The 13,549-nt window shown below is 40.4% G+C and overlaps 3 pseudogenes; all 3 read left to right on the top strand.

Annotated features, from left to right (window-relative positions):
• The first annotated feature begins 6,361 nt into the window (after positions 1-6,361).
• On the top strand, positions 6,362-6,924 carry LOC149199812 (uncharacterized; annotated as a pseudogene).
• An 838-nt stretch (positions 6,925-7,762) lies between these two features.
• LOC149199811 (lysine histidine transporter 1 pseudogene) lies at positions 7,763-8,918 on the top strand (annotated as a pseudogene).
• A 3,617-nt stretch (positions 8,919-12,535) lies between these two features.
• Positions 12,536-13,087, top strand: LOC149199810 (protein OPI10 homolog; annotated as a pseudogene).
• Positions 13,088-13,549: the final 462 nt, after the last annotated feature.

Raw genomic sequence — 13,549 nt, 5'->3', positions numbered from 1 at the left:
TCTCCCCTCATTGAGACAAAAGCATATTTTTGATCTCCCTTCACCATTTCCATGTCACGTGTGTCTTACCACCATTTCCCCACCAAGGCATTTGTCTTGGAGACTATTAAGCCTTCACCACCAGTTTCTGCTTGGGCATATTACTCGTCCCTGCTGGATTTCAGTTTATAGTCCTCTGATTCCCCACACCGACTCTTCTATTGGTTCACCCGATTCCTCATCTGAGTCTGAGCCTCCTTCACCACATATCGTCAACATGTCTAAACACACAACTGGTGCAGGAACCCAACCTGGTGTTGGTTCTGAGTCTATCCCGATGGTCACATCAAGTAGGACAATCCTAGGAACCGTTCTGGCATCCCCCATGCTCCCTTTTATGGAACCATATTTTAACTAGTTGATAAATGACCCCATACACCATGATGATGGTTGGCCTTCTACGCCAACTAAGCTTTCCTCAAACATAGCGAAGTTTGAGGGTAATGATGGAGAGGATCCTACCAACCATGTTTGATTCTTCCACATGTGGTGTTTGTCCAACTCCATTACCAATGGCTCCATTCATCTTTGGCTATTCCAATGCATGCTCACTGGAGACGTTACAAAATGGTATGTATACCAGCATGCCACATCTCATTCCATTTTTGTGATGCATGCTAAAGAGTTCCTCTCGTATTTCCAGTTAACTCTCCGATACGACACTGGTACGGAGCTATTGAACTCATTCCATCAGTCCTCAACCACTCTTGGGATGCATGAACCATCTCGAGGCGCTCAATCCACGTCAAACCATCTTCTAGAATGCTCTAGAAATGACCACAAGTAACTTTTTTGAAGTGAAACTTGCGCCTTTTGACCTTTACAGGAGTACGCACCCACCCCTTTAGAGACAGAGCGTACAAGTACGCAAGTATTGTGAACTTGGGGTGCGTACACGCAGGTAAGGCTAAGAGAAACTGTGTAACCAGAGTTAATTAACTTTTTAAGGACTTTCTCTCTTTCTTGGAGTTTGAAATGAGGAGCAGAGGTATAAGACTTGCCAAGGAGGATAGTATGACAGTTGATAGAGCCATACTAACTGTAGATAGTCATGGTGACAAATTTTAGTGTAACAGGTTAGTTCAAACTATATTGCTTGGAAGGATAGGATGGAGGCCGTTTTGGAAGAAAACAGGCTTAAGGAATTCATAGACAAAGATATTACTAAGTCAGTTGATGCTCAAGATCTGGAAAAGTGGATAAAGTGTGTGGCAAAGGCGAGAAGGATTATCCTAGAAGGAGTTAGAGATCATATTGTCTCAAACCTCCATGGTAAGGAAACTCCATTTTCAATGTGGAAGGCCTTGATATACCTATTTCAAAACAACAGTGACAACCAGAAGCTGGCACTGAATGACAAGCTTAGAAAGATCAAAATGGAGAAGGGCGACTCAATACCGAAGTACTTGACCAAGTGCACCCAATTTATTGATGAGCTTAGAAGTGTTAGTGTTACGGTTTCTGAAGAAGATCTAGTGAGCCTAACTTCTATGCCTTCCCAAGAGCTAGCACAGCTACCAAGACTAAGTTAATGGGAGTCAGAAGCTACCAAAGTGGGAGCAATTGTGGTCCAACTTGGTACAAGAAGAGATTTGGTAGAACACCAGGGATGGACCCTCATTCAAGCATGATGATGAGGGGAACTATGTCTTAGTAGGAAAGGTGAAGAAAGGGAAGGGGAATTCATCCCATTCCAAATCAGATTCTAGTCAGGGTGATAAGAAGAAGGACATGTCAAAGATTAAATGTTTTCACTGTCACAAGTTGGGACACTATGCCACAAAGTGTCCACACAAGAAGGTCAGTAAGAAGCCCTCATGAGGAGCGAAAAGTGAGCTCTTGCTTCATAATTCGAGCTGGATTTCACCCTCATCGCTTGCATGGTGACATTAGTGATGGGTAGTGTTTGGTACCTGATAGTGGAGCCTCATTCCATATGACCGGGAAAAAAAAAATTTATTCAGTGACTTGGAGGAGAAGGACCTCCAGATGCACATCGAGATGGGATATGACAGGAGGTATATTACGACCAACATCAATATTGTTACCTTTTAGAGGGAGTTTAGTACTCCTCTCACTTTAAAAGATGCCATGTGTGTTCCAGGTTTGAAGAAGAATTTGCTTTTAGTTGCCATGTTGGAGGATTGTGGCTACGGTGTGATATTTAGTAAGGGAAAGGATTTCCTTCGTCGCATAGCCTCAGGATAGGTGAAGCAGATCATGGTTCATGTGAAGAAACTCTACAAATTGGATGTAGAATATTGCGCTGCTTTGAACACAAAAGCAGAGAAGGTGCAGAGTCGAGACATCAGTGATTTGTTGCATAGAAGATTGGGTCACTTGCACCATAGAGCTTTGAAGATCATGCAACAAATTTATGTAGGAATTCCCAAGGGTACACTAGAGAAAAGAGAAACATGCAAAGGGTGTACATTGGGGAAGTACACAAAAGCTTCCTTTTATGATAAATATAGTCGAGCGCAAGTGATGATTGATAGATTTCACTCAAATGTGTGTGGACCATTCTTGAATCCACGACCAAGCACATGTATTATGTAATATTTGTTGATGATTTTTCTCCTAAGTGTTGGATTTTCTTCATAGAGAATAAAGATTAGACATTCACTAAATTTTGTGAATTTAAAGCACTTGTCGAGAAATATACTGGCAGTAAAGTTAAATCTCTCAGAAGCGATAATGGTGGATAATATGTGTTGAATGAATTCAAGAACTTGTATGCAACAGAAGGCATTGGACGAGAGTTAATAGAACCTCATAACCCACAAAAAATGGGGTGGCTAAAATGAAGAACATAAGTATTGTGGGAGTTTCACAGGAAATGTTACACAATCAGGGCCTACCATTGCACTTGTGGGTTGAAGCACGCAACACAATTGTTTATTTGTAGAATAGAAGCCCTCACCAAATTCTTAGGATGAGTACACCATAAGAAGCTCTTTCAGGTAAGAAAATAGATGTGTCACACTTCAGGATCTTTGGTTCATCAGTCTATTTTTATGTTACCAAGGATGCATGGAAAAAGCTACAGCCAACAACTAAGTTTGGTATATTTGTGGGGTACACTGATACACCTCACAACTATTAGGTGTACCTTCCATCCAACAGGATGATAATGGTTCATAGAGATGTAAAGTTAAATGAAGAGAAGGCCATGAGATGTTCCCTTGAGAGGGAGCTTCAGTTACATGCAGATGAGGAGATTTTAGCTCCAAAGGAGGAACCTCAAGATGATGTGGAGAAGCCACATGCAGAGGAGCAGAGAGTGGAAGAACCCACGCATGCATAGACTTCCAGAGATGGAAGGAAGTGCACTAGAGATGCTGACATATTGATGCATGATGATAGAAATAATGTGGGATCACCCACATCACAGCTCAGGCAGAAGAGGTCACCAGATCGGTACACTGGCTACATGGCTCTCATGAGCGAGAGGGTAGAGGTTTAGCCATCCTCATTCAAGGAAGAAGCACAAAAACCAGTATGGGTTGATTCCATGGTTGAGGAGTATGAATCCATTATCAAAAATAGTGTTTCAAAAGTGGTCCCAAGACCAATAGACAAGTCAGTGGTGAGTTTCATATGGCTTTACAAGGTAAAGAAAGTAGGAGATGGGAGTGTGGAGAAACACAAGGCTATATTTGTGGCCAGAGGGTTCTCTCAGGTGGATGGAATTGATTAAGAGGAGATCTTTGCTCCAGTAGCAAAGTACTCTTCATTCAGATCTATTCTAGCATTGTTAGCGCAGATGGGATGGAAGATACATCAGATGGATGTGAAGACAATGTTCCTCAATGCTATGATTGAGGAAGAGGTGTATATTGAGCATCCAGAAGGATTTGAGACTTGCAAAACAGAGTCGCATGTGTGTAGACTCAAGCGAGCATTATATGGACTAAAAAAAAGTACCCCGTGCTTGGTACACCAGAATCGTCAACTATTTCACCAGCTCAGGCTTCACCAAAAGTGAATCAGATTTTAACTGTTAACATATTGTTATTGAAGTTAAATTTTTTATTATATTATTATATGTCGATGATTTGATTCTAACAGGTGATTAGAATTTGATAAAATCTTGTTAAGAGGATCTTCCAAGAGAATTCGAGATGAAGGACCTGGGGCTCATGCATTAATTTCTTGGTATGGAAGTATGGAAAGGAGATGAGGAACTGTTTATCTCTCAGGAAAAGTATGCCAACGAGATACTGAAGAAGTTCCACACGGAGAGCAGCAAACCCATGGAGACTCCTCTAGCAGGTAATTGGAGGAAGGAAGATGCTACTTCAGGTGAAGTAGTGGAGGCTACTATTTATAGACAACTTGTGGGTTCAGTTATGTATTTCGTGAACACATGACTAGACATGTGTTTTGAAGTTAACCGACTTAGTCAAGTCATGGTTAAGCCTACCAAACTTTATTGAAAGGAAGCTAAACATGTGCTTAGATACCTCAGATGCACCACTCAGTTTGGTCTTTGGTATAGATGGACAGAGGGAGTGAAGCTTAAAATCTTCACAGATTCAGATTGGGTAGGGAGTCCATCCGAAAAAAGGATCACATCAGGGGGAATCTTCAATATTGGGTCAACAACATTTTCTTGGAACAACAAGAAGCAGATATCAGTTGCACTTAATTCAGTAGAAGCAGAGTACATGGCTTCTAGTCAAGCATCTTGTGAGGCTATTTGGATGAGGATGATCCTTATTGGAATATTTGGTCAGCAGATGGATCCTACAGTGATTTACTATGACAACCATAGTTGTATCAAACTCTCTAAGAATCTAGTTTTTCATGATCGGTTCAAGAATATTAACATCCGCTATCACAATCTACAATATTGTGTGTAGAGGAGAATCATGTTGTTGGAGTACATTCCTACAAAGGAGAAGGATGCAGATATTTTGACAAAGGCATTGTCAAGATGCAAATTTGAGTTTCACAAAGGCAGGATCGGGGTAGCAGATAATCCCTTTCTTGTTGAGAGGGAGTGTTGAAAATGCAACAAGAAAATCCTAATTTAATTTTGTCCTTGAATTAAATTGTAATTCCACATCTCATGACAATGTGTAATAGTTAAATATGTTAATTTGGCTTAGTTGGCTTAGTTAATTCAAGTTGGGAGTCTAACAAGAGTCGTGTAGAGTGTCTCCTACTTTTTAGGAGCCCTGATTGAGTTTATTTTGAGCTGTAATTATTTAATTTAATTTAACTGAGTTAAATTCAGTTAAACTAGTTCGAACTGATGGAGGAATTAGTGGGAGATCCAGTAGTGGGGTGTAACCTGCAGTAGTGGGGTGTAACCAGCATTGATCAACCAGTAAACTGAAGACTCACTCATAATTAACTCATGCATGTCATATTAGAGAAATAACTTGTTGAGATTGGAGTTCAAGGACAATGTACTATCAGTTGTATAATCATCTGAATTGTACAGGTGGCGCATCCAATCAGAGGAAGGCATATGAGGATTGCACAATTCATATTTTTGGAATTTCCAAATTAAATATGGGTTAATTCCCTAGGAAACTGCGCAAGGAAATAGAATCTTGGCAGGCAGCAGAATTGGCTAAGTATTGGCTTAAGCTTGTTTGTGAAGAAGTGAGATAAATAGAGATAGTGTAGAGGTTGCTTAGGCTTGAGCAAAGCTTTGTAATCTTCTCATAGTTTCTAATTAATGCAATATGCAGATAGTAGGGGTTTTTAGCTGTGGCTTTCCCGAGAAAAATATTGTGTTATGTGTGATTGAATTCTTTCTCTTTTATGCTTCATGATTTCATTGATCGTTTATTATTTTCGTTGATGATGTTAGACTCATTCTTGTCAGTCCTCTGTCAGAATCAAATTCACCAAGGTTCATTCCTCGTCATTTGCAGTCATCAAATGCCATTTTGGTCAAAAAGAGTTATTTTCAGAGTCTAGGTCTAGTGGTTGGTCTTCAAACATGTCGAATAATGTTCGCAGGCCATGAGGATGGTTTTCGAAGAGGTTCCCAGTTCAAAAGCTCATCATCAAACACATTTGAGGACATTTCTTGTTCAATACTCTGTTTTGAATAAGAAATTGTCGAATTCAGTTTTTATAATAAGATGTATCTTTCCACCATGAAGTACTTCACTTGCAGACTCTGGGCCTCCTTTGCTAAAAGTTCAACGCCAACATCCCTGCAAAAATGCCAAAAATACGGGGGTGCGCGCTCAGAGATTGAAGTGGGCATTTGAATCAGTGATCGAAGTGGACATTCAGATCCATGATTGAAATGGATATTTGAATCAAAGGAAAGATTAGAAAAAAAAAAAAAACAAACATGTTCGGAATAGTTTTTCCAAACCCGAGCTTTCCAATGGATTCATCATGTCTCACTCAGATAGATTCCTTGCATTGGATCTTGGATATGAATACTTTTGTGGGTGAAGCATATGATCAAATAAAGGAGATGCACATTTTTCTTTTGAATGAGTTCTCTTTGCCACCGGACAAAGTTCTGGCTGTATATGTTCAAGCTCCAGGTTCCGAGTTTAAGTACTGTGGTGCAGTATATCGTGCTTGTCCTTTAGATGTCCTTTCTCTATGCTGGCCAGAGCCGGGGGTCAGATGCAGCTCACTTCTGATTCTGTTCCGCTTACAACAAATATTGGTGTATACATTGAAGACCTGAATGCTATTCCTGTTCTTAATGTCGGCCACCAGCAACGCATAGAACAACTAGCAATGAAGGTGGGGGGAAATCTATTCAATTTCATGCAGTCATTTTGTACCATGGACAGTAATAAATTGGTAGTGCCTACTGATATACTAGATCGATGGTTCAAGAAATTCCAGGAACGAGCAAAAAGAGGCCCGGAATATTTGAAGAGTTTTGTGATTTAAGAGTGCTGGCAAGCTAAGGATGTCTTTCGCGTAATTTGCTCTGATTAATAATCATGTTTTTCATTGTTTGAAATTGTTAGTACCCCAAAGAGATCGTTGGAAAGTTGAGTCAAGCGGTGGAAAAGTGAATTTCATATTTGAATGCCGAAGCTGTGAGCTAGAAGGAGTCGCGGCGCAGAGGGTGAATGGGGCGGCGCACATGGGCTGCGCGGCGCACTAGGCACGACCATCCAGTGTAAAATTACACGGGCGTGGCGCATTGGACCTCCCACACGGTGCATACAGTCAGAGAGCCCGAAGTTTCTAAAGCTTACCTCAAAATGCCTAAAATCGCATGGATCAACTCAGATGTGATGTATAGGGAAGCCACAGTCCCTGTGGCATAAGCTTGGTCCATCTAAATGGCTGGAGGCATAAATGGATAGCACAACAAACCCTGTCAGCAAAACTGTGGTGGATTAGATTGCTATAAAGCCCAGGTCTATGCTGCGTGGAATAAAATTCTTCGAAGCTCCCTTTGACAGCTTCCGGCTGCCGTAGGTCAGAGCTTTAAAATTGCTCTGAGTTTGGATAAAGCACTAATCGAGTTAGGATTGAGCAGAGCTCAAAGCAGAAGTCTTCTGCTGTATAAGTTTTGGTAGAAATTTGAAATCCCCTTGCAGACGAAGATTTCTTTTAAGATCGACCATGATGTCTGAGAACACAATGGATGATGGTTCTTTTGCCGAACAGGATCATGCAAATGGCACCAAAGGGAGTATCTAACGATGACTGGCTGCCAATTACAGCATCTCGTCATGCCAAGTGGTGGTACTCAAAATTCTGCAATGTCTCTGCCATGGTGGGCACTAGAGTATTCGGTTTGCCCTCTGCGATGGCAAGCTTAGGATGGGGCCCGGGTGTTGTAGTGCTTGTCCTATCATCGGTAATTACCCTAAATACACTCTGGCAGATGGTTGAGATGCATGAGATGATTCTAGGAAAACGTTTTGATCAGTATCATGAGTTGGGGCAATAGGCTTTCGGTGAAAAACTTGGTTTATGGATTACTGTCCCACAACAATGGATAGTTGAAATTGGTGTTGATATAGTCTACATGGTTACTGGGGGGAAATCACTGAAGCGGTTTCATGATCTTTTTTGTCTAAGTTTTACAAGTATAAAACAGTGTCATTGTTGTAAAAGTATAAAACGGTCTGTCTTCATTGTTATTTTTGGTTCAGTCCATTTTGTGTTATCACAACTGCCTAATTTCAATTCAGTGGTTGGAATTTCGCTGGCCGCCATCGGTCATGTTTCTGAGCTACTCTAGAATTGCTTGGGCATCCTCTGCTCATGAAAGACAATTGCCAAATGTGGACTATGGTATTCCAAACAAATCAACTAAGGATGTTGTCTTTAATGTGTTCAATGCCTTGGGAGGCACTGCCTTTGTTTATGCAGGACATAATGTCATCTTAGCTACTATTCCTTCGAAGTGAGGGGAGCCATCCAAGATCCCTATGTGTCAAGGAGTTACTGTTGCATATAGCGCAATTGCTCTTTGTTATTTTCCAGTCGCATTAGTAGGCTATTGGGCCTTCAGAAATTTTGTTGCCAACGATATTCTTGATACAGTTGGAAAGCCCACATGGCTTATTGAAACGGCCAATATGATGGTTGTAGTCCATGTGATTAGAAGCTATCAGATTCATGATATGCCAGTATTTGATATGATGGAGACATTGATGGTCAAGAAACTTCATTTTACTCCAGGGATTCCAATTCGTTTAGTTGCTCGCTCAATCTATGTCGCCCTAACTTGCTTCGTTGGCTTATCATTTCCTTTCTTTGGGAGTCTGCTTGGGTTCTTTGGAAGATTTTCTCTCGCCCCAAAAACTTACTTTCTTCCCAGCATCAGTAGCAACCATCAAATATACAGAGGAGGGGAAGTGCACTGCAACTATAGCACTGTCATTGTGCATTGTTCATTATTTCTTTTGCGACAGTCTTGATTCTATTTGCAACAATTCTTCGCAAATCTGATGATCAGAAATATCTCGTAAAAGACGATGGCACCCAAAACTCTCCATGGAATCAATTTTTAGACCTCATATTTGTGTTGTGTATGTTTAAAGGGAGAAATTGCAGCTGGGATTGTATTTAAAAATTGGTTATTGGCTATTTTTATTTAAAAATCGGTTCCATTGAAACGGTAACGGGAAGGTGAAAGGATTGAAAGCCAAAATTAGAATGCAGAACATCTACTGTGGCAGATGAGATAGGAACACTCGCCCATTTTTGTCCTCAATCATGATTCCATGGGATCCACGTTACATTTTTCGATTTTTTAATTGGTCACCAGAGAAAAATAAAATGTAACGCTGCTTCAGTTATTGATTGTTGGATGTTCATTTCTGGCAATAATGATTAAACAATCCCCACTTTGGGTCGACCCATTTCCTAATGGCAGAGGTTATTTATTGTATGAAAGATCATTTGTAAGAGGAGAGTTCAGGAAAAACAGTGGGAGAGGTGTGAAGGAAAACTTCACTATACAGTTTCTGATAGGGATTTAATGAAAAGATACAGCTCTGACTCCTGAGATTCTTGTGGTGTGAATTTAGCATTTGTCTTTTCTTTTGTTTCATATGTAGCTTGTTATGTTTCACGTTTCAGTTCATAATCATTTCTAAATGAATACTCTTAAGTGAGAAGGGCAGAATCCAGTTTACTGCTCTGCCTTGGGAAGGTATTCATGTTTCTGTGTTTTCTTCTGTTTGATAAGGATTCATCTATTGCCCTTGTCAACCTCTCAGCAGTCTTTTCATTCCATATAATTTCAAAATTGAATGCTAAATTTATTGCCTGTCTTGCCTCCTGAGATAATCTGTGTCTCGGATTCAATCTCTATGTTTCATGCTGTTCTTGATCCCATGCTGCCCAGAAAACCCAACCATTTATTAAAATACCCTCTCTTATCTATTTACTAGCCTAAAATCAGTTCCCATTTTAAGTCATCTCGCACCCTATTGCTCATTTTATCGAGATTGACTAGAGAGAGCCCTCTCCTGTCCTCGTAGGGCTAGCTACAAGGTTGAGCTTGGTTTGATGTTGCCTCGAGTTTTGCCTTCTTCAGCCAGAGGCAGATTCGAGCGCTAACATAGTGGTGACCATACTGGGGACCGAAATTGGTTTGCTTGAAGATTGTGTTGCCCCAGTACATATCTCAAGTTTAGAGCTGATTGTTGATGGTGAACAACGATCAGACATAGGAAGACAACTGAAATCATTCACCTGGTGACTCCTTTCACTGAAGAATCCAGCAACTGGTGCTTCATGGTGACTCCACTGCAGAGAGAGCAGTAGCGGTAAGATTTTCAAGATGGATCAGATTACAAGAAGATACGCTCCCATGAGCCGAGATCACATCCCAGGTTTTCCAAATAAAATGCCCAAGGTAGATTGGTCAAAGAATTTGCCTGTGTTTAGAAATGTGGAAGGTAATGACGCTGCTCTTCATCTGCTGAAATTTCACATTCATGTGCATAAATTAAAGATCGGCTTTCCTCAAGACTGTTTGATGAAAATGTTTATGGCTACTCTGGAAGACGAAGCCCGATCTTGGTATGAAAGTTTGCCACCTGCTTCCATTTATTGTCTAAAGGATTTTCATGCAATATTCTTTGAGAAGCATAAATAATCTTATCCATAATTATATTTAGTTTAGGATTGTTGCAAGCATGCTTATGGTTTTATTGAGAGCCTTGAAAAATACTATGAGGATGATAATTTCACGGATGAAGAGATCATGGAAGCCCTGTGTGAAAAGCCATTTCAGCAGCCTACAGAACTCTTGGAGGAAACTTTGCAGCAGGATCAAAATCAGAAGGTTAAAGATTTCCATATGACCAAAAATGATGAAAAAAGAAGTATTATTTTAGATATGGTTGAAATAAATGAGGATACGCAGGAAAATGATGTTCCAATCTCTGAAAATGATGATGATAAACCAAATCGAGAGACGGATTGTGATGAGGAAAAACATGTTGTTCCGGATCTCATAGAATAGAATTGCATTGTTGAGGCTACCTCAAATGAAGAAGACAGAGTTACAGGCCTAACTGCCCTCATCTCATCAGAACACAACCTTCCTACCAAGGTAATCCAGTCAATTCATGAACAACAAGAGGATATCTTTGTTCAAGTAGGTGAAAAAGTTTCTCTGGATGAATTTATGATAGGTGATAGAGATGTCATGCTTGAGTTTCAAGAATCATCTGAAGTTTCTTTTCTCATGATTGATGAATGTGATTAATGTAATGAGAATCTGGCTATCATATCATGTCAAGATGATCAGAAATATGTTCAGACTATAGCCGACCAGACCATTATGGATTCCATTTCAGATTCTTCTTCATACATTTCGTGTTTTGAAACGTTCTTTGAAGAGGAAATCTGCTCATCTACTTGTTCAGAATTTTTTGAAGACCAAGAACGTGCTCTCATTTATGAAGAAAAACCAGAAGCAAGAGAAAAAGACATCTTGTTGTCTCAGCAGGAGGTGGCAATGGAAAATCTTCATGTCTTTCAAGATCCTCTGGCAAGTTTGTTGCAACCAACAGTGAAGGTGATTATTGTAGTGTTCAGTGATGAAGGAGATCATGGTAAATTATGTTTTTGGAGGCCCAGTTACCAGTATCTGTTGTTGACCGGAAGATCTGATCCGGAGAATCAATCAAGGAGGCATCTACTTGATTAGTCACATTGGAAGACACATTACACATGATTGTACATATTGCATTAGTACACAGGTGGCTGTCATCATGATTTGAAACCCTCGAATCTTGATGGACTTCTGCCATTGAATAAGTTTTGTCAATTCTTGTTTTAGTTAAGTCATTCATGAGTCATTTCCTTTTGCATAGAGTCAAGTTTTTTAGTCATTTCAGTTCGCATTGAGTCTAGTTTGAGTCAATTTCTTGGTCATTTTAGTTTCATAAATAAGTCAGAGTCCTGTGTTGTTTGTCGAAATGGACTCCATAGCCCAATGGACGGAGGCACTGTCTAGCTCTCCCAGAGATCTGATGTTCTTGGCACCTCCACGGAGCGGCAGCTGCCATCCCAATTGCAGCCAATGTTAGACTCAGTCTTGTCAGTCCTCTGTCATAATCAAATTCACCAAGGTTCATTCCTCGTCATTTGCAGTCATCAAATGCCATTTTGGTCAAAAAGAGTTATTTTCAGATTCTAGGTCTAGTGGTTGGTCTTCAAACATGTCGAATAATGTCCGCAGGCCATGAGGATGGTTTTCAAAGAGGTTCCCAGTTCAAAAGCTCATCATCAAACACATTTGAGGACATTTCTTGTTCAAAACTCTGTTTTGAATAAGAAATTGTCGAATTCAGTTTTTATAATAAGATGTATCTTTCCACCATGAAGTGCTTCACTTGCAGACTCTGGGCCTCCTTTGCTAAAAGTTCAACGCCAACATCCCTGCAAAAATCCCAAAAATACGGGGGTGCGTGCTCAGAGATTGAAGTGGGCATTTGCAGTGATCAGAGTGGACATTCAGATCCATGATTGAAATGGATATTTGAATCAAAGGAAAGATTAGAAAAAAAAAAAAAACATGTTCGGAATAGTTTTTCCAAACCGAAGCTTTCCAATGGATTCGTCATGTCTCACTCAGATAGATTCATTGCATTGGATCTTGGATATGAATACTTTTGTGGGTGAAGCATATGGTCAAATAAAGAGATGCACGTTTTTCTTTTGAATGAGTTCTCTTTGCCACCAGACAAAGTTCTAGCTGTATATGTTCAGGCTCCAGGTTCCAAGTTTAAGTACTGTGGTGCAGTATATCGTGCTTGTCCTTTCTCTATGCTGGCCAGAGCCAGGGGGCCAGATGTAGCTCACTTCTGATTTTGTTCTGCTTACAGCGAAGATTGGTGTATACATTGAAGACCTAAATGCTATTCCTATTCTTAATGTCGGCCACCAACAACGCATAGAACAAATAGCAATGAAGGTGGGGGGAAATCTATTCAATTTCATGCAGTCATTTTGTACCATGGTTAGTAATAAATTGGTAGTGCCTACTGATATACTAGATCGATGGTTCGAGAAATTCCAGGAACGAGCAAAAAGAGGCCCAGAATATTTGAAGAGTTTCGTGATTTAAGAGCGTTGGCAAGCTAAGGATGTCTTTCACGTAATTTTCTCTGATTTATAATCGTGTTTTTCATTGTTTGAAACATCGTTAGTACCCCAAAGAGATCGTTGGAAAGCCGAGTCAAGCGGTGGAAAAGTGAATTTCATATTTGAATGTCGAAGTTGTGAGCTGGAAGGAGTCGCGGCCAATAGGGTGAATGGCGCGGCGCACTGGGCGCGACCATCCAGTGCAAAATTACATCGGCACGGGCATCCAGGAAGCGCGGCACATTGGGCCTACAACCTACAACACATCCGCAGTCGTACACCATCAGGTGGCTTCACCAAGGACGAGATCTCTACGTTAGCCAACAATGTTGCCTTCCCTACAACATCAAGCCCTTCACATATGAGGTATTGTGTGATGTTTCCCCTTTTAAAGTTTGTGATGTATTTTATGTGGTATTATCTTCCGGAGTCATCACATTCATAT

The sequence above is a fragment of the Pinus tabuliformis genome, chromosome 2_1, assembly GCF_031772625.1.
Source record: "Pinus tabuliformis cultivar Carrire ecotype Pingquan chromosome 2_1, CPIR1, whole genome shotgun sequence".
NCBI classification, from domain to species: domain Eukaryota; kingdom Viridiplantae; phylum Streptophyta; class Pinopsida; order Pinales; family Pinaceae; genus Pinus; species Pinus tabuliformis.
The sequence above is the reverse complement of the archived record's forward strand: the minus strand, read 5'-3'. Positions and strand labels throughout refer to the sequence as shown.